At 35.2% G+C, this 22,803-nt stretch overlaps 1 protein-coding gene and 1 long non-coding RNA gene across 2 annotated transcripts in view; both read left to right on the forward strand.

Moving 5' to 3' along the window:
• The window catches only part of LOC149774146 (uncharacterized), a 136,793-nt gene that overhangs the window by 22,622 nt on the left and 91,368 nt on the right, over window positions 1–22,803 (forward strand). The gene's annotated exons all lie outside the window — the stretch shown is intronic.
• On the forward strand, window positions 9,188–14,061 carry LOC149774147 (uncharacterized). The gene is made up of 3 exons (XR_016417047.1): window positions 9,188–9,297; window positions 11,169–11,314; window positions 13,713–14,061. It is a non-coding gene; the product is annotated as an uncharacterized LOC149774147 (long non-coding RNA).

Raw genomic sequence — 22,803 nt, forward strand, 5'->3', positions numbered from 1 at the left:
GAGGTTGTTTACGTTGCATAAGGAAAGGTTTCCAACGCGCCCAGTGCCGTTATGTTATAGACCCGCGGACACACGGCGGCAGAACATTGAAGTTGAGATTCCAGACCGGACAGAAAAACAAATTCTCGTGCTGAATGATATTGTGCTCGTTGATATCAGCGTCGTCGAGGACGCGCTACGTGCTGATAAATCCCCGTGGACGCTAGGATACGCAACAACAATACATTCCTCGCAGGGACTAACCATCACGGACACAATTGTTTGGATGGTTGATAATCGCATCGAATGGTCAAATCTAGTCTATCTTGCAGTGTCCAGAGTACGAAGGATAAATCAGCTTCGAAGAATTGTTATTGACGAAGTCAGTGACGGAGTCACCAATGACAACGACATCATCGATGCAAGCGTCATTGATAGAAAACTCTCGGGTTACCGCCAACAGGATAAAAAAAAACAGCGGCGTTTTGATATTGATGCCGAATTAATAATTGCGTTACGACAACAACAGAATAATCACTGCGCAAGTTGTAATTGTGTAATGCGCTGGCGTTATTCGGATAAAGACGCTCGCCAATTTACCGTGGACAGGATCGATAACAGTCTCGGTCATGTCAAAAACAATGTGAGGTTGACCTGTCTTGAGTGCAATAGACGCAACGGCGCTAGTTAAGACCACGCGGGGGTAATTGAGTATCGTCAGGTATCACTTGTAGTTGCTCGCGTGTAAATCCCCGCTGTGGGGCAGTTGGATCCAGTCTATAGATCGGTGGTCTACCAGTTGATCGTGTTATCGTTGATATGTTATGTGTGGTAACACTCCAGATAGGATCAGTAGCCCTTTTTTTACCGCCTTCAAGCTCTCCTGGTTCATATAGATATCTAACAGTGACATCGCCGAGAATCGGCTTGGAAACGCTATCTATTTTTGATCTTCCGGGTATATACTCGTATTTAATCGCGTCGCTGGGCTTCATGTTGATTGCTCGGGTAATCTCGTTATTTAACGCGGCAATTACGCCTGGCAACCTTTTGACCCATTCACGAGATCGTTTTTCTTGGATGAATTCCTTCGCGTATTGATATCCAAATAACCGTTCAGCAAGAGTCCGATTGAATCGTTCAACAATTGCCTGATCACGATGCAGCGCAGTATGACCTCGTCGTACCGCGACGCTATGATGTTTCAGCGTTGATAAAACAGCGCCGCGAAATTCACTACCGGGATCAACTTGTAATAGATTTGGCCAGCGCAGAGGGCCTCTTCGATAAATTCTTTTAAACGCAGCGGCTACTTCAGTTGCTGACTTTGTTTTTAACGGCCCCGCTTGTTTGTATCGACTCGCAACATCAACTACGGTTAGCGCGTATTTGTAACCGTTGTCATGCGGCAGAAATAGTATATCAGCCTGATGAACTTCATTAGGTACGCTGACATCAAAGCGCGAGAAGTTGATTTGTTTAGGCGGTGGTAGATAAATTTGCCATATAGCCTGTTTGGATAACCAATTAGCCGCAGTGGCCTTTGTTACCTTTGCAGCGCTTGCAAGCTTACCAATTGCGGCCTTCCCCTTCCAGTATCCTCTCGGAGAATAATAGATGGATTCCATGTTGTTATTAATTACCAGCGCCCACCATTAATTTACCTTTCATAGCCGATTTTACCAACCATGAGGCCAATTTTTCTTTGACGGATTTATCAGGAATAGCATTTAACGCGTGAATTAATTTTACGTCCGCGATATGACGCTGTTGCAGATCGCTACTTTTGTAAGCAACATCATGAGCATGACACGCCTTATCGATAGCATTTATTGGATACTCACCGGGTTTGGGCTGATTTTGATCATCGAGTCTAATATCTAATCGTGTTCCGGGGCCACAGTAGCTATATCCTGGGAGGTGTTTTTCTCCTGGATACTTTGCCCACGGGGTTCCGGGGAGTTTTGATAACTTGGCTGCGATGTCACCTCCTCGCTTTTTTTTAAAACATCCCCGGGTTTAATAGAAATAAATCTAAATTTCTTTGTACCGCATTGTACACACTTACCAGTAAGCGCCGATCTGTTATTTCTCGTTGTAACGGTTGTCATATCATTTGTGCCAGTACGCACTCTACACTTCACACAATATAGATCCATAATTTATGTATAGAGACATGAATATAATTGACTTTTCAGCGACTAAAACAAGAGAACCAGTTAAGCATGTTGCAGCGTTACCAAACTCGATCCGGATGATTATCATCGGACCATCTGGATCCGGCAAGACGCAATTGTTACTCAATTTAATAATGAGATGGATGAAGTGGGATAAGTTGTATTTGGTTGCTCCTAGCGTAGATGATCAACGATGCTACGAGGTGTTGAAAGATTTCAACGAGAATGCATCAGCGATCGCTAAAAAAAATGTTATTGAGTTTATTACAGATATCAATGATGCACCAGGTATTGATGATATTGATGGCGACGTTAACAATCTAGTCGTGTACGATGATGTTATATTAGACAATCAAAAAAACCCAGCTAGGATATTTTCCAGAGGCAGGCATAAAAACACCGACGTGATATATGTCACTCAACGATACACTCAGATTCCAAAAGTAATTAGAGACAACTGCAATATTCTTGCTGTATTCAACGGCGTTGATACACACACGCTACGAAATATTTGGCAGACATGGTGCGGCGGTGACATGGACTTTAATGTTTTTCGAAACTTTTTTAGTCATGCTCAGTCGACCCCACATGGATTTGTAACGATAAATTTACATGACCCTCGGACACGATATCGTATCGGACTTGACCAAATATTCGGTTAAATTGCAAATAACCACTTAGCAGCAGAGGGGGCGATGACATCGACGCGGTCGTCGCTGTGCTTACCGGACGCTGACGACGCTGGGATCGGCGCGCAGAAGGTGTTAATTAAACCAAATGACGTCACCATCGTGTAAGATGGACCGACGTCGTTTTTTTTTTTACCAGCGCTGACTACACCGGATCCGCTGAGTGCAGAAGTAATAATTAAGCAAAATAACGATTGGACAAAATGTCCGATTCGCCCCCTCTGCTGCTTGCTGTAGTACTGGAAGAACATAACTTTGTAAGACTCCCAAGCTTTATATCTAGCTGGTTTTACCAATATATCCCCAGGTGTAAATTACTTATGTAAACTCTCTTCTAAACTTTATATAATTTTGAATTTACTCATGTACACTGTACATTACTGATATAAAATATCTATCTCTCTCTCCCTATCCAAAACTTTATATGATGTTGATTTTACTCATGTATACATTGTACATTACTTATGTAAACTCTCGCCCAAACTGTATATGTTTATTCGATTCACATATACATTGTACATTACTTATGTAAACTCTCTCCCAAACTTTATATGATGTTGATTTTATTTATATCCTGTAGATTGCTCATGTAAATTGTCTCCTGTAGTTTATATCGCGTTTATTTGATTCACATATACATTGTACAGTCCTTTATGTAAGCTCTCTCCCAAGCTTACAGATGGAAGGATGGATATGGGGATTCCTACATTGTGAAAATTTAGCATGTTTACAGCAGTGTTGCACCGTCGGTATGTGCTGAGCATCTTATTAATGAATATCACAAATACATTCCGTTGACAGTAAATGCAGCTAACTCTAACATTATAAGTACTCTGATCTGTTCTCTAATTTTCCTACTGTATATTGTTTTGAACCTGTGATTAATGAATTTTTTTCTCACTGCTACTGTTTCGTCTTATGCGGTGATTGAATATGCTCGGGTTCACTTCCGGGTCATCGATAGTTTCGAGTAATTTCTGTATTACTGTGAAAACAATTCCATCCATAGTGTGAAATAAATGCACAAGGAAGGTTATCAAGCCATGACCAAACTTAATCTATATTAATACAAATATTCTCTAGGTTTGTTCAAGTAATTGTTCTGTATACAGGTCAGTGTATCAAACTGTGAAACTGCTGAGGTGACTTGTAGGATGGATAAATCTCATGACACTTGAATTAGCATAATTTAGTCATATACTGTGTTACTCTGTGTTCATTTACAGGTTCCAGTTGCCAAGTGATTATGTTGAATATTTCTTACACTGTAAAACTCTTTAAAACATGGTTCCATCTGTGCTAAATGAACTTGAAGGCTGTGATTAATTTATTCATGAGAGCAGATTGTATATTAGACAACATATTAAAATGATTTAATTAAAAAGAATAAAGATATAAATGGTACTATTATAGATAAAAATGAATTTCTAATACATCATTATGAAGATGATAAAACATTAATTTTGGATGGATCGGAATAAGCTCTTACAAATACAATGCACGCAAAGATATCAGGCCTTAATGTAAACAGAGAAAACAAGACTATTATAGGAAGCATGAAAAACAGCTACATCCATTTGTGTATAGAGAATCATTTATGCTGGGTAGTTTATAATTTCACAATATGAAGCATTATCTTCTCTACAGATTTAAGTCACATAAAAAATATTAATTATGATCGCAAATTAGATGACATCAATAGACTAATGACTCTGTGGTGTAGATAGTTCTTATCCCCTATGGGAAAAAGATTGTGATAAAATCACTTTCTTTTTTTTCAAATTAAATCAGATATTAATAAGTTTACCAATTCCTCCAGATTGGTTCATTATAAAAATTAAATAGTTTAATGTACAAGAACTTGTGGAAAGAATCAGTTGACAAGATAAAATGAAAAATAAATAAAAGTTATGAAGAAGGGGGGCTTGCAATGATTGACTTTAAAAAATGTCATTTGTTCAATCAAAGTTACAGAAGACAAGACTTATGTAGAAAATGAATTGTAAGGTAGTCGTTGGGATGGCTACCAATGTACAGAGAATATGAAATTAAAATATAAAAAAATGATTTGCATTATGACCGTGTCTTCGGTGGATGCTACAGCTACCATCAGTAGTCAATACACTATTACAATTCAACTTCTGCCACAATTTCGCTGGGTCTTTACTATTCTCTTCAACTGTGTTACAATGGCTATTGGACAATTCGGCCCAAGACAAGTCGGCCCAACTTGGACCGAAAATAAAACAATTCGGCCCAACCTAAAAGACAATTCGGCCCAACTCGAAAGACAATTCGGCCCAATTGTATAATACAACTGACAATAGTTTTAATTTATTTTTAACATATATTTTGACAATTCTTATATAATATGTTTTTACCGTATAGTTCAAATTCCTTGCATTAGGTAACTTAATTATTCATTCTCATTTTAATTAGTTTGTAAAATAGAATAGGCTGAGAATAAAATTTGAAACATTCGGTGAACTAGATAAATATTTTCCTAAGTTATAATGGTTTGGAGCTTTCTGATATATTTAGGAAAACCGTCCCAAAGACAAATATTACTGTGGAGAAAGGACGTCTGATAAAAAGAAGTATAGTAGAGATGGACGTGATGCTTTGGAAGTTACGTAGACAATAATGAGATGCATCATATCTCCTGTGGAAGAAGGTCGATTTTGTTAGGCACTTGCCCACTTGGTCTCAAAACCTTAATTCTCAAGCAAAATACATACGTTACAAGAGATCTTCTCGTATCTGAACGTATATGTTATGATTTACAAATATGATACTGGGAAAATGGTTTAAAATTGCATAATTAGGTATTTTGCGATAATTTCACATAAAATTAATTCAGATCATTATTGCGGTTTGCTATTATGAGTTACGAAAAAGATAAATGTGCACAACGTAAGATGCATCTTTACCAAAATTTCTCGTATTTTAAATTTCATTTAAATTAATAATAATGAATATTCAAAACGCCAAGAACATTTTAAGTTGTCAAATTAATACTATTCTAATCATAACAGTTTCCGATTCAAAATATAAGCACGAAAGTTTACAATGTGTATGCCTTTTTAGTCACTCCAAAAATATAACGTATGTATCAGATACATGCCACAAAAGACTGTTCATTATATCTGTAATCGTTTTCACTCAGCTTTCTTGGTTCCCTTTTGGTCATGAAAATATGGCATGAAATTATTACAAATATGTTTGATTAACCATATTAAACACGTACATTCGTCATTGTAGTTATTTCTCCAGTATATGACAGCTGAACATCATCATTATTCACATGATCATTGATCTGATATAATCATTATGACTTATTTTATATTTTATAAGAAGATAAAATGAATAAATATTTATAGTTAATTAAGTGCTTTCACGAAATTTTTAAAATAAAAAAAATAAATATCCCTCTCAAAGTAGGATTAGTGTTTTCAAGAGGTATGCATGGCCTCTACTCTTGTAGCTAATTTGTAACAATATATCGTTTCTATTTTATAAAGCTATGTGCAATCGAGTGTGTCATATATGAAGCAGTGTTACAATCTGAAGCTAAAATCAAATATATTAGTATAATATCTATGTACGGTGTCGCTACTCTTAGAAAAATGTAAACGTATTCTGTTGAATATTATCTGTTAAGTATTATTATTTGATAAATCAATATAATTTGACCAGACGACTTAAATTGAGAATGTCGTTGTGCAGATGCATATATTTTTTTTAGCATACAAAATAAATGCATTTAAGTATTTTAATTAGAAAGCGCGATATATGTTAGTTTGTGTTCTCTCTCTCTCACACACACACACACACACACACACACACATATATATATATATATATATATATATATATATATATATATATATATATATATATATATATATATAACATAGTATATACTTGCTGGTTGAAGAAAAATATCTTTATACAACTATCGTAAAGTTGGGCCGAATTGTTTTATTTTCGGTCCAATTTGGGCCGAATTGTCTTTGGGCCGAACTGTCTATAAGTCGTTACAACAATAATTAGATTTGCCGCAGAATTCCTCTGCACTTGATTTCTAACTTAAAAATGTACTTTTTAAAAAGCAGCATAATTCTTACGGTATGTTCACTGCAAGGCAAGTACCATGCATTTATTAGATAAATTGTTTGATGTTATGTAAACATATTTATTAATATTTATTTGCGTAAATCAAAATGAATTTGTTAGGCTTATAAATGTTGATTCCAAATATAAACAAAACAAGTTTCAAAGTTTTAAATCATTGCTCAGCAATAGCTGTTGAGTTTAGGAAATAAGGAAACTTCATTTTAATAGTCATTAATACAGTTTATAATCAATTTTGTACAAGTGAATGTCACAACCTGTTTTAAATTTAACTTTAAACCGATGAAAGCGATGGGAAAATATACTTACTTTATGCTTTAACTTCGCCAATTTCGCTGACGAATTGTTGCAGAAACCTACAACATCTTGAACTTTCCCATCCAGAAGATTGAATAAATTATTGACAAACACCTTCGTCACAGATTTATTTGTGGTCTTGTTGCTTACGTATTTTTCTGTGCAGAACGATTCAAAAATATCTCTGTCAACATCCTCCATTCTTAACACTCTAATGAAACTGATGCTCAGCCTGCAGCTCGGGTCTATTTATATCGGTTAGCAAGGTCATGCAATTTCTCGAGAAAAAGCGCAACAACTCGGGATTCCGAATTGTTGCGTTATTCCAAGTTGGAGCCCAGCATTATCAAGGCAACACTCAAACACTATAAAGTCTACACTCATCAGACTATACTGAAGCAACAACACTGGATTAATAATTCTATTGAATTCAGAAGTGTCATCAAGGCAACACACACAAACACTATACAGGCTACATTCATCAGATTATATTGAAGTAACAACACTGGATTAATAATTCTATTGAATTTAGAAGTGCTATCAAGGCAACACACACAAATACTATAGAGGCTACATTCATCAGATTATATTGAGGCAACAACACTGGATTAATAATTCTATTGAATTCAGAAGTGTTATCAAGGCAACATACAAACACTAAAAAGTCTACACTCATCAGACTATACTGAAGCAACAACACTGGATTAATAATTCTATTGAATTCAGAAGTGTCATCAAGGCAACACACACAAACACTATACAGGCTACATTCATCAGATTATATTGAAGTAACAACACTGGATTAATAATTCTATTGAATTCAGAAGTGCTATCAAGGCAACACACACAAACACTATAAAGTCTACACTCATCAGATTATATTGAAGTAACAACACTGGATTAATAATTCTATTGAATTCAGAAGTGTTATCAAGGCAACACACACAAACACTATAGAGGCTACATTCATCAGATTTTATTGAAGCAATAAAACTGGATTAATAATTCTATTGAATTCATAAGTGTCATCAAGTCAACACACAAACACTATAGAGACTACATTCATCAGATTATATTGAAGCAACATTACTGGATTAATAATTCTATTGAATTCAGAAATGTTATCAAGGCAACACACACAAACACTATACAGGCTACATTCATCAGATTATATTGAAGCAACAACACTGGATTAATAATTCTACTGCATTCAGAGGTGTTATCAAGGCAACACACAAACACTATACAGGCTATATTCAGGTTACCATATAACAATTGACAGAACCTTTCAAGATTATTAGGATTTCATATTAGTAATTTTTATCAAGTAAGTTATTTTAATTCTTTCACTTTGTTTGATTATTATATTTTATTTAAATAAATTTATTATAGAAACTTGAATGCTTGTTGGGTTGCCTTCTTCTGTTACTTAAGTTTAATGCCCTACACAAAACCTTACATACATACATACATACATACATGCATACATACATACATACATACATACACACACACATACATACATACATACATGCATACATACATACATACACATGATATCCACCATAGTGAATATGTTATACAGTTGTATATGGAGTGTGTGTGATTTGGATTTGTAACATAAGATTTAACAATTTTTTTCAGTCATATGTTTGCAATGTGGCAATTTATAGTGATGTCCAGCACTGGGGGCATCATGCCATGAACTGCTGCTAGTACCCTTTTTATTAGTATTTGGTACCACTCAGGTCTCAATGGACAGTTTTGTATTTTGACACCACCCTAATTTTTAAAGTAGAAGGCAAGAGCCTAATTTTCACAATCCTAGCATTTATCAGTTCACACATAAGCATTAAAATCTGTAATTTGGTTTACATTTATTTTCAATTAGGCTTGGAAATGGGTTGGCTTGTTGCTGACTGCCTGTCACAATTAGACGAGCATTGGAGATCAAATGCGTAACGTGGGCTGCAAATGAGCAAGCGACTTGGCTTACGTATTTACCTGTGTCTGCTTCAGAGGTAAATATGTAAAAATCTTGATGATCGAGGTGTGATGAAAAGTATGCTAATTTGTTTTAGTACTAGTGAACTTTATTCATGCATAAGGCATATACTGATTCTTTTAGCTGCCTTGTCACAAGAAAATATTCAAAATAGCACTTTCCAGTCAAAAATGAATGTAAAAAAGAGAGGTTGGTGGTAGTGTTGGTTCAGTATAAAAGCCACCGGTTGCATAAGGAATTAACATTAATACCACAGAGAGAATATTACAAGCATCCTTTTAACAAAAATCATTAGTTAGTTTGTATTTGTACATTTAATGTAATACTATTATCATTTTTCTGCAAAAGGTCATCATCGGATGAAACTATGCCAACAAAAACTGTCCAGTGAGACCTTAAGAACCCATATCATTTTTTCAGTCTTGTCAAATGTGATTAGCTGTGCCATAAATCATTTCCTTATTACTATTATCATTTTTCTGCAAAAGGTCATCATCGGATGAAACTATGCCAACAAAAACTGTCCAGTGAGACCTTAAGAACCCATATCATTTTTTCAGTCTTGTCAAATGTGATTAGCTGTGCCATAAATCATTTCCTTATTACTATTATCATTTTTCTGCAAAAGGTCATCATCGGATGAAACTATGCAACAAAAACTGTCCAGTGAGACCTTAAGAACCCATATCATTTTTTTAGTCTTGTCAAATGTGATTAGCTGTGCCATAAATCCTTTCCTTATTACCTCCATGTCTTGAATCTGACATAGTAAAGTATTCCAAACATACACTTCCTATAGATTTGATAGTAGTAAATCATAGTAGAAGAAGGGAGCTAACTCAGCACTGTCAGAGTAAACGGATATTGTTTCTCATCCATTCCTCTAATGAACAATAAAGACCTTATAAGTTTCATACAAGGTGGTTTAATTAAAGTATTTCACTTGCTTATTCAGTTTATCAATATTTACAATACATGCTTTCTGTATTTTTCTAAATTAATGCTAATTTTCTTTAATCATATTCATTTACATTCTTTTTTACAGACATTTTCAGTTATATATACATACACACACACAAGCCATTTAACACCTGTTGAAAAGCAGGGATTCCATGAGATTATAAGTAAGAAAACTGTAAAACTGGACATGTGCAATTTGGCTTGGACCAAAAGCATCAGCTGGGTATGGAATCATCCTTCCACATTTCAGAGGGAAGAGAATTAAACTTTTAGTTTTCTGCACAGTTTGTTGCCAACTTGCAGGGAAATTACTAATTTTGTCCAGGTGTTTCTCTCAATTAATGGTGCAAAACTCTTTGTGGAAGCCTCACACCCAGCCTGTGTCCTACTTGTATAGGAGACATCATATTCTGTATTCAGTCTGCTTCATCATCAATCCTCCCAGCAATGAGATTAATGCGGTTCACATACTGCTGCTTTTTTCTTCCATTTGACCTTCATTTAGATTTACCATTTTGTCAGATAGAATATTAAGTTTTCTCTGTAATTCATGTGCATCTGGAATCTTAATGTTCATACATGAGAGAACTACAAGTACATCTGCTATACCAACTTTAGATTTTAAAACTGGTAAAACCAGGGCTTCTGATTAAGCACACCAGCAGATGAGGCCTGTGTGACTTTTTAACAGTTTCAAACAGTTCCACACCCATAGATTTAAAACTGCAGTTTGTACAAGTGACTGCAGCTGTAATGCACAGTCCCATTTGTTTCTCAATGATAACTTTTGGTTTTCGAACATCACACATACAGGGTATTAAAGCTTCAAACAAATGTGTTAATGTTTTTAAATCAATAATCAGTCATCTGATTCTTCTGCTGACTGACTGCATTCTTCTTGAAGCTTAGGGTTTTGTTTTCCTCTAGGCCTCAAGGTGTATGGTAGCACACTTGCTGAAGAGACATTGCTAGTCTGGACTGCAACATGAAAGGTTTCGTCAGGAGTCAGCCACATGAGTTGTTGGTGTTTTCGCAGGAACCGGTGTATCATCATCAACTTCACTGGAGTTTTGGTGAGTTCCAAGAAATGGATGTCCCTTTTTAAACATTGTTTTTCTCCTCCCCTGATTTATTTTGAATGATTTTCTGTTTACTTTAGATTTAAGTGTAGGCATGTTACAATCACTAGGAAAATAAACTTGTCTGAAAAGCAGCAGCTTCAGCAACAATATGGACTGGCCATTGTGAAAGTGACCCAAAGGTGACCTTCTTAGGGGTGTTAAAATACATTTTCCATGCATATCAGCATATGTGCTGAGTCTGGGTATAGAACTGTACTGTTGAAGATTCCCAAATGAATTGGTTCTGTTTACAAAAATTGGTCAGTAAATTTGGGGTTACCTGAGGAGTTGCCTCCCTTATACTTTAGCTTGGATTTCTCAGTTGTAACATAGATATGACCTTCTTAATTAAATCAGTGAGAGAGTATTGGTCAGTTTATATATGCTGTGCATCATTATTATTCTTTCAAGTACTTTGCATGTACATTCTGCATTTATTTGACAAGAGATTCAGCTTTCTTTTACATCTTTTATTCATTACAATTTTAGATTTCATGAAGAGTTATATTATTTGTGCTGTCAGATATATCTGATATCACCAGGCACTAACAACACAGGGTGTATTAGCTCTGAGGAATGATGAAACTAACATATTATAAGGAAATTTCATGTTTAATTGGGGAAAGTAATACAGAAAGTATGAAGCTGTCTCATAGCTGTTGCTCTGTTTGATGGCTTTTTGTCATCAATAAATGCAATACATCATAGGAAGCAAATAATTTTGAATTGTACACATGTTATGGTTGTATTTTATTTAGAATTGCCCAAAGTTTTGAAAATAATAAGATTTTCCCTTAATCAGACTGCTATTTTAATTTTTTAGGTCTTAGTGGATAGTTTTGTATTTTGCCCCCCCCCCCCAATTTTTAAGGTAGAAGGCATGAGCCTAATTTTCACAATCCTAGCATTTATCAATTCACACATAATCAAAATCTGTAATGTGGTTTACATTTACTTTCAGTTAGGCTTGGAAATGGGTTGGCTTGTTGCTGACTGCCTGTCACAGTCAGATGAGCGTTGGATATCAAATGCGTAACTTGGGCTGCAAATCAGCAGCTGACTTGGTTTACGTATTGTGTGTCTGCTAAATATCTAAAAATCTAGATGGTTGAGGGGTGATGAAAAGTATGCCAATTTATTATAGTATTAGTGAACTTTATTCATGCATAAGGCACATACTGATTCTTTTAGCTGCCTTGTCACAGGAAAATATTCAAAATAGCTCTTTCCTGTCAAAAATGAAACTAAAAAAGGAATTAACATTAATACCTCAGTCAGAATCTTACAAGCATCCTTTTAATAAAAATCATTAGTTAGTTTGTATTTGTATCTTTAATGTAATATTATTATCATTTTTCTGCAATAGGTCATCGTCGGATGAAAATATGTCAAAAAACTGTCCAGTGAGACCTCACATGGGGTTCAAACCCATGACCTCCCTCATCCAAGTCAGATGCTGACTACTCTAACCACTTAGGCCAATGGAGTGGTCAGAAACAGAAGGGACAAACTCTGTAATCAAGATTGTGTTATAATGAGGTGTCTTGGATTCTTAATGTACAATCTGTAATTTAGCAATCTATCCATAGTTTAACATCTCTGAGTCTGACAGCTGGTCTAATATCAACAGCTTTACAGGAAACACAATTTACATTAATAAGGCTAATCTGAAAGTCACTGACTAATTAATTAGTCCTGCTGCCACCCCCTCCTTTTTTATAGCAACAATAGTCTGAATCAACTCATGCAAGGTTACTTTTCATCAGGGATTTCTACATCTCCAGTAAGACCATCTCATAAGTCATTCAGTTTGTCACATCCAAAATTCCACTTCTTCATTTTATTTGTGATGAGCTTGTCTTGAGAACATCAAAACTGTCAGGTAATAACTTCCCTCATATCTGTATGGGTGTTTGAATAAAGAGCAGTATAGCATTTTCAAGTGTTTCAGTGACAGGGCTCATAAGCCTAATAAATGAACAGAATGTTGGCACATAAAGTCAATACCAATCTATACTTCATATTTTTGTCAAATATTCCATAAACAAGCATTAAAAAACTGCAGCTATGAACAGCGCTGCTTTCCATTAATTACTGTGACCTCAAAAAAACACAAAAATGTTTTACTTCCCAGTATATTATTGTGCCCCACATCACTCAATAATTTGTACATACCAGGAAAATACAGCACTGTTCCTCAAAAAATTGTTGGTCACTAATTATGTTACTATCCAACAGCATGACCACATTTGTTTATTTGTCCAAGGTCAAATTCTTTACGATTGAATTTTGTGTGTAGGTAGGATGCAAGGTGCATTTCTAACCATACTTCCTGACTTTTCATTTACAGCATTATTTCACAGTATGAAGAAGGAAATACTGAGATTCTGTGATAATCTTTTCTGACATATTAGGAGACAACATTCAATTAGATGCATTGACACTCATCAACATCTCATACACAAGCTATGCAACAGCTTGACAACTTTCCTCTGAAATAAATGGAGCCACCATGGCTCAGTGGCTAAATATGCAGGACTCACATCCAAAAGGGTACTGGTTTGAATCCAACCATCAGAGCAGCCTGGGTCAGCTACAGTTGTGTGTCTTTGGGCAAGGCACTTTACATCAATTGGCTTGGCACTAAATAACCTAATTGGATTGGTTTGCCATACAGCTCTAACTTAACTAAACCTGAACAATTTATTTTTAAGACCAGACCAGTGGAAAATAAATAAGATAAAAGGATTCATAGTATGCTATTCAGTGTTCATTTATTTTGAATATCTCTCTCTCTCTGACACATATTCTAAGGTGCATCTTTTCTAAACTTTCAATGTTACCTTTGAATTTTTGCTTAAGCACTGATAACATTTATTGATGTTCTTTGCAACAGTGGACATAAAATGTTATATGCTTAAGAAGGCACTTTCTTAAGATATTTTGGGATGGGGTTATTTTTATAAATAAATCATGAAATAATAATATAAATATAAATGTGAAACATATTTACAGCTATGAGTGTGGTAATATAGAATAAAGACCTAGCCAGGTATGAGTGTGGTCATAGAGAATAAAGAACTAGCCAGGTATGAGTGTGGTAATATAAAATAAAGACCTAGTCAATTATGAGTGTGGTAATACAAAATAAAGACCTAGCCAGGTATGAGTGTGGTCATAGAGAATAAAGACCTAGCCAGGTATGAGTGTGGTAATACAAAATAAAGACCTAGCCAGGTATGAGTGTGGTCATAGAGAATAAAGACCTAGCCAGGTATGAGTGTGGTAATACAAAATAAAGACCTGGCCAGGTATGAGTGTGGTGATATAAAATAAAGACCTAGCCAGGTATGAGTGTGGTAATAAAAAATAAAGACCTAGCCAGGTATGAGTGTGGTAATACAAAATAAAGACCTAGCCAGGTATGAGTGTGGCAATACAAAATAAAGACCTAGCCAGGTAGGAGTGTGGTAATACAAAATAAAGACCTAGCCAGGTATGAGTGTGGTAATACAAAATAAAGACCTAGCCAGGTATGAGTGTGGTGATATAAAATAAAGACCTAGCCAAGTATGAGTGTGGTAATACAAAATAAAGACCTAGCCAGGTATGAGTGTGGTAATACAAAATAAAGACCTAGCCAGGTATGAGTGTGGTAATACAAAATAAAGACCTAGCCAGGTATGAGTGTGGTGATATAAAATAAAGACCTAGCCAAGTATGAGTGTGGTAATACAAAATAAAGACCTAGCCAGGTATGAGTGTGGTCATAGAGAATAAAGACCTAGCCAGGTATGAGTGTGGTAATACAAAATAAAGACCTGGCCAGGTATGAGTGTGGTGATATAAAATAAAGACCTAGCCAGGTATGAGTGTGGTAATAAAAAATAAAGACCTAGCCAGGTATGAGTGTGGTAATACAAAATAAAGACCTAGCCAGGTATGAGTGTGGCAACACAAAATAAAGACCTAGCCAGGTAGGAGTGTGGTAATACAAAATAAAGACCTAGCCAGGTATGAGTGTGGTAATACAAAATAAAGACCTAGCCAGGTATGAGTGTGGTGATATAAAATAAAGACCTAGCCAAGTATGAGTGTGGTAATACAAAATAAAGACCTAGCCAGGTATGAGTGTGGTAATACAAAATAAAGACCTAGCCAGGTATGAGTGTGATAATACAAAATAAAGACCTAGCCAGGTATGAGTGTGGTGATATAAAATAAAGACCTAGCCAAGTATGAGTGTGGTAATACAAAATAAAGACCTAGCCAGGTATGAGTGTGGTCATAGAGAATAAAGACCTAGCCAGGTATGAGTGTGGTAATACAAAATAAAGACCTGGCCAGGTATGAGTGTGGTGATATAAAATAAAGACCTAGCCAGGTATGAGTGTGGTAATAAAAAATAAAGACCTAGCCAGGTATGAGTGTGGCAATACAAAATAAAGACCTAGCCAGGTATGAGTGTGGCAATACAAAATAAAGGCCTAGCCAGGTAGGAGTGTGGTAATACAAAATAAAGACCTAGCCAGGTATGAGTGTGGTAATACAAAATAAAGACCTAGCCAGGTATGAGTGTGGTGATATAAAATAAAGACCTAGCCAAGTATGAGTGTGGTAATACAAAATAAAGACCTAGCCAGGTATGAGTGTGGTAATACAAAATAAAGACCTAGCCAGGTATGAGTGTGGTAATACAAAATAAAGACCTAGCCAGGTATGAGTGTGGTGATATAAAATAAAGACCTAGCCAAGTATGAGTGTGGTAATACAAAATAAAGACCTAGCCAGGTATGAGTGTGGTCATAGAGAATAAAGACCTAGACAGGTATGAGTGTGGTAATATAAAATAAAGACCTAGCCAATTATGAGTCCGATAATACAGAATAAAAATACTTTTTGCAAGGGGAAAAACTACAGGAATCAAGCAAAAGCGTTTACCTCCCTTTTGTCAGAGTATGATTTCACCACCCCATATGGATTTTTTAAATCAACTATAGCCATTGCATATGATTTAGATTGAGACACTGTACAACATATAATTATTTGTTATTCAAAGGGCCAGATCAGGTCAAGTGTTGAGAGTTTAACAGATTATCAGCACAATAAGGGATATATTATACCACTTATAAGTTCTGTAATGCAAAGATTTGAAAATATAACATAACAGTTAGGAAGCTAAAGTATTCAGTATAATGCAAAATTGATGGTCTGCTAGATTTAAAATAATATGTAAATTTGGTAAAATTATTTAATAGTTATAAATATAAAAGTTTAGGTTTTCTTGAAAGCTTTTAAATAATGGGGCAAATTTTTTATATACACCTCCATGTTTTAAAAAGTCCCCCAAAATTATGATGGTACTTAACAGGGTTTCTAAACTGAGTTTGCATCTCAAAGCTACACACAGTGATTTTCCAAATGGGAATTTCTAAATGTTTCAAAGTCTAAATCCTTGACTATGGATCTGATGCAGCATCTTTAACATAACAAATGCATAATGTATGCATAACAAATGCATAATGAATGCATAATGTATGCATAATGAATGCATAACAAATGCATAATGAATGCATAACAAATGCATAATGTATGCATAATGAATGCATAATGTATGCATAACAAATGCATAATGAATGCATAACAAATGCATAATGTATGCATAATGAATGCATAATGAATACATAATGAATGCATAATGTAGGGAAATATTTTGTTTGTGTTTAACATCACCTTTAACACATTATTTGCTATATCATGCCTGTGGAAATGGGAGTTATGCTCTTTTCTCAAAGACACATTGAGGCAGCCCACCTGGGCTGGCCTGGGTAGGTATCAAACCCACCACCTTTGGATTACAAGACTAACACTCTACCAAATGAGCTATGTCTTCAAATACAGAGTGGGGGAAAATGTGTTAGAGAGAAAAGTACTGAGTGGGGTAAGAGTGTTGGATGGACAAGTACCAAGTGGGAAAAAATGTGTCAGACAGATGGATGAATCCTAAGTGGGGAACATATTTTTATGGACAAGTGTACAGAGTGGGGAAGACATGTGGTAGACAGATGTAAAAATACAGAATAGGGAACAAGTGTGTTATAAAGATGGACAAGTACAGAGGAGGGAAAAAGTGTGTTAGATGGACAAGTACAGATTGGGGAACAAGTGTGTAATAGGTAATTTGACAAGTACAGATTGGGGAACAGTATTGCTAGACATATGGATAAGTACAAAGTAGGGAAAATTTGTGTTAGATGGACAAGTACATAGTGGGGGACAAGTGTGTTAGACAGACTAACACATACATAGTAGGGGACAAGTTGTTAGGGAGATCAACAATTACATAGTGGGGACAAGTGTGTTAGACAGACCGACAAGTACATAATGGGGGACAAGTGTGTTAGACAGACTGACAAGTACATAGTGGGGGACAAGTGTGTTAGACAGACTGACAAGTACATAGTGGGGGACAACTGTGTTAGACAGAATGACAAGTACATAGTGGGGGACAACTGTGTTAGACAGACCAACAAGTACATAGTGGGGGACAAGTGTGTTAGGGAGATTGACAAATAGTTGGATGAACACTGAATGAATAAATGGAGAGACTGATGAATGGAAATACAAATAGCATGTCACCTGTTTTTTGAAACAAAATGGATTGTAACAACACTGAAGCTGAATGGGTATGGAATAATGAAAACTAGGAATACAATGTATGCAAATGAAATGTTTATGATAAGAAAGTATAAGAGTCTCTACAAAACCATAACTTTTGATGCAACAATGAAATGGAAAAGAAATATAATAGGAAATACAAATAAACAACAAACAAGCTCAAATACTCTGTTAGGAATTATAACTTAAAATTTGAAATGCACTGCCTTACACACCATGCCATTAACACATTAATAATGTTACATCCTTCCACGAATATATGCAAAAGTTTACCAAAGTATGACACTGATACAAATAATGAGTTTTTTATTCACCATAACATAAGCAAGTATTTGATAAAAGATATGTGTTGTTCATGTAACCATATGCATTGTCAACTTTGTAATTTCACAGTTCAAGATTCCACATTCACAGCTCAGAATTCACATCTTTTGAACAAACTATATTTCGGCTCTTCCATTCTCTTTCTGGTAATGCCACTTTGTTGCTATGTTGCCAACTACATGTCCTTGCTACTGAATGTGTTGCTGTGTTGCATTGTTGTCAACCATGTTGCCCTACTGCAAATTATATTTGTTTCCAACAAGGTTGCCCTGTTGCCAACTATGAGGCTATACTGCCACTCACAATGCCCTTTTTCATATTCAATGCCCATACTGCCAGGTACATTGCCCTTTTTCCTATTCAATGCCCATGTTGCCAGGTACATTGCCCTTTTTCCTATTCCATTCCCATGTTGCAATATGCATTGCCATTTTTCATATTCAATGCCCATGCTGCCAGATACAATGCCCTTTTCCTATTCAATGTCCTTGCTGCCACTGACATTACCTTTTTTCCTATTCAGTGCCCATGCTGCCAGATACAGTGCCTTGTTTCCTATTCAAAGCCCATACTGCCAGATATGTTGCTCTTTTTATATTCAATGCCCATGCTTCCAGATATGTTGCCCTTTTTCCTCTTCAATGCCCATGCTGCCACTCACATTGCCCTTTTGCTTGCTAATTTTTGCCATACTGCCAGCTACAAATAAACCACACTGATTAGCCTCTTATATTGAATAAAGATCTAAGCCAAAAATTAAATTTCTATATCAGATCAGTCTTAGACATAATGTCAATGAAATAAACACTTACAATTATTTGTAAAAGATATTTAAATACACACATACAATTTTTTTTTGAAAAAAGCAATTAAAATAAACACTTACAATTATTGAAAAATACCATTTGAAAAAACACAATTATTGAAAAAAGCCATTTAAATACACACTTACAATCATTGATAAAAGCCATTTAAATAAACACAATTATTGAAAAAAGCCATTTAAATACACACTTACAATTATTGATTAAAGCCATTTAAATAAACACAATTATTGAAAAAAGCCATTTAAATAAACACTTACAATTATTGAAAAAAGCCATTTAAATAAATATTACATTGAACTTTCTACTTCAATATAAATGTTAAATTATAAGTTATTATTTATATCCCTAACTCTATATAATAATAATAATAATAATAATAATAATAATGAGGACTTTGTATAGTGCCTAATCTTTAGAAGCTCTAAGTGCTTTACAACATTAGGCAACACCTATAAGATACAAAACATATAATGATATAATTACAAACACAAACACCCTGAAATTAGAAAAGATAGAAAAAACATGCTGAGAAAATTTTTAGGTAGGAAATATTATTAGGTCTTTAAGTTTGTTCTTGCAGTCGAAATAAGTGAGTTTTGAGAGCACTCTGGAATGCGATCACTGTGTCTTTGTGTCTAAGTTCAGTGGGCAATTCATTCCACGTTGCTGGGCCCTGTTATGCAAAAGAACTCTGTCTATATGACTTTGTTTTCATAGTGGGAATAATGAGTATACAATTGTCAGAAGAGGAGCATAAATATCTTGCTTGTGTTTACACATCGGTGAGGTCTGATAGGTATGTTGGACTAGAGTCCATCAGTGATACATAGCACAGAGAACAAATTTTGTGTTTGACTCTGGATCAAATGGATAGCCATTGTAGGGTACAGAGCAGCGGGTGTGTGTGCTCTGATCGTGGTACTATAAGTATGATCCAAGCAGCTGTGTTTTGAACTTTTTGAAGTTTTTGGAGTAGACATTGAGATGAACCAGACAGAATTGAGTTACAATAGTCCAGTCTTGAAAGTACTAATGAACACACAAGTGTTTTAGTGGCATCACTTGAAAGATATCTGCGAATGGAGCAGATGCGTCTCAGCTCAAGATATGCAGCAAGTTGCATATGTTCATGACACGTTGGTGCAATGTGAGAGTACTGTCAAGATTAACACCTAGGTTTCATACTGATTGTGTGAATTTAATGTTGGTGTTGCTGATATTTATTGTTTAAGGTAAAGGATGTGAATGAGAAAGTATTTGTGTTGTGATCCGAATGTAATGAAATTCCAAATATAAAAAATAAAGGTTGAACTAGTACATCCAGACAAAACATTAGAAGTATGAATACAATTACAAATACAACTTAGTAATACTATAATGTAATATAGTACTCACTGCTATTGAAGAATGAATACAATTACAAATACAACTTCGTAATATATAAGGTAATCTAGTACTCACTGCTATGGAATAATGAATACAATTACAAACACAACTTAGTAATACTATAAAGTAATCTAGTACTCACTGATATGGAAGAATGAATACAATTACAAATACAACTTAGTAATACTATAAAGTAATCTAGTACTCACTGCTGTGGAAGAATGAATACAATTACAAATACAGCTTAGTAACATTATAAAGTAATCAAGTACTCGCTGTTGTGGTTGTAGTAAACTGAGTATGAGTTTCAACTAACAATTGTGATGATGAAACATCACAAATTTTGTTAACACTCCCTAGCCTTTGAAAAACACAGTGAAGCACCTATATCCACCCATCGATTATACCTTATCAAAGCTTTCGATGAAACAAATTTAGTACCAACATTAAAATATTCAAATCAAAATAAACCACTGTCTAACTTTCTCCATGCTGAACTGATGACCATCAGCCAATAATTACATTGCACAAATATTAAAACAACATTAGAGACCTAACTATACCTGCTTCCAGCAATAATGGCTTTATTAATAAGGATGGCATTTGAAAGGGACAAATAATTTTTTTTTAAATTTATGAAGTAAAAGACCTGGTTTGGTTCATAGTGGTGACCTTGGTTTGTTTTAATGGGGGAATGTCTGAAATTTCATTGGCAGTAATTGGATAATATCCATATATTCCATTGGCATCACCGCTCCGGTGGCCTAGTGGTTACAGCATCCACCTCTGAAGCAGGAGGTCGTGGGTTCAATCCCCGAACGAGTCATACCAGAGACTTACAAAAATGGTACTAACAGCTGCCTCACTTGGCGTTCAGCATTATGAGGCTAGTGTTAGGACTGGTCGGCCTGGTGTCAGGATAATGTGACTGGGTTCCCGGCTCTCTCTCACTTCCTTTTTAGGGGCTTAGTCCAACAAGTAGACGTGCATTAGGATATTAAAATATCATCATGCATACAATTGGTGTAATGGTTCATCTTTCCAGATCACTACAAATTATTACCTACATAATTAGCTATGAAGTCTGCACTCTGTTTAGTGTTAAGTGGAAAATACGATCTTGGTAACAACACTTTTCTGGACCAGGAATGTGTCATAATAACATGGATATCCCAAATAATATGATGCAGTTGAAGGGAAGAAAGAAATTAAAGACAGGGAACATAACTCTGTTCTGGACTAGAAATGTGTAATAGTATAATTGATACCTCTACCAACATGATACAATTGAAGGTAAAGTGCCAAGTTAAAAAGCAGCCATAAATATGTTCCGGATTGGAAATATGTCCTAGTTGTGGAAGCTTCCACCAAAATCATTGAATTTAATAGAAAAATGCCAAGTTAAATAGGGGTTATAACTCTGTTCTGGACTAAAAATGAGTCCTAATATTGTGATGCCCCTGATAATGTGATGCAATGGAAGGGCATAGTGCCAAGTTTAACAGGGGCCATAACTCTGCTTGGGACTATAAATGTGTCCTAAGATCATCAATGCCATCTCCAAAATGATACAGGGTAAGTCAAACTACAAAATGTGCTGTAAAGCAATTAAAATGAAATTGAAATCAAATCTGACTTAGATGTTTGCAGATATTAACTTCTAAATACAGAAACGGGAAGTTAAAGTCAGAAAAACTCATGTACTTGGCCTTAAAACATTCACTTTTGTCTCACTGGTCCAGGACCAGTAGGAACCTAAATTACTTAGGTCTGCATTAGCCAAAGACCTGTCCAACCACAAAGTCTGACATGCAAATATTTCCTACAGTGCACTACAATAATAAAACAGTAAAAATAACAAAATTAATGCAAACTCAGTCAACTAATTTATTAAGTCCTAGAAATATTTTACATAACATCATGGTCAGTGGTTCTTCCCATGATTTTCCAGGGTTCTTCCTCCACCACTTATACTGGCTGCTATGTATAGCCTATCTTCTGCTGACAAATGGCACTAAACCCTACAACAGACACAACTTAACATCATATTTTTAAATTTTAAAATTTCATGATTAATACATCTATTGTTGGATCCTCTTTGAATCTCAGTTATGAAGTTAGCTAAAACTTCAAATCTGAATTTTCCACAAATAAATGATATCAAACACCCAAACAAAATAGAACATATTTTCCACTTAAAACTCATTTAATGACCATTTAATAATT

Source organism: Sinohyriopsis cumingii, unplaced genomic scaffold (genome assembly GCF_028554795.1).
Source record: "Sinohyriopsis cumingii isolate HCF-2022 unplaced genomic scaffold, ASM2855479v2 utg000426l, whole genome shotgun sequence".
In the NCBI taxonomy this organism is placed as follows: Eukaryota; Metazoa; Mollusca; class Bivalvia; order Unionida; family Unionidae; genus Sinohyriopsis; species Sinohyriopsis cumingii.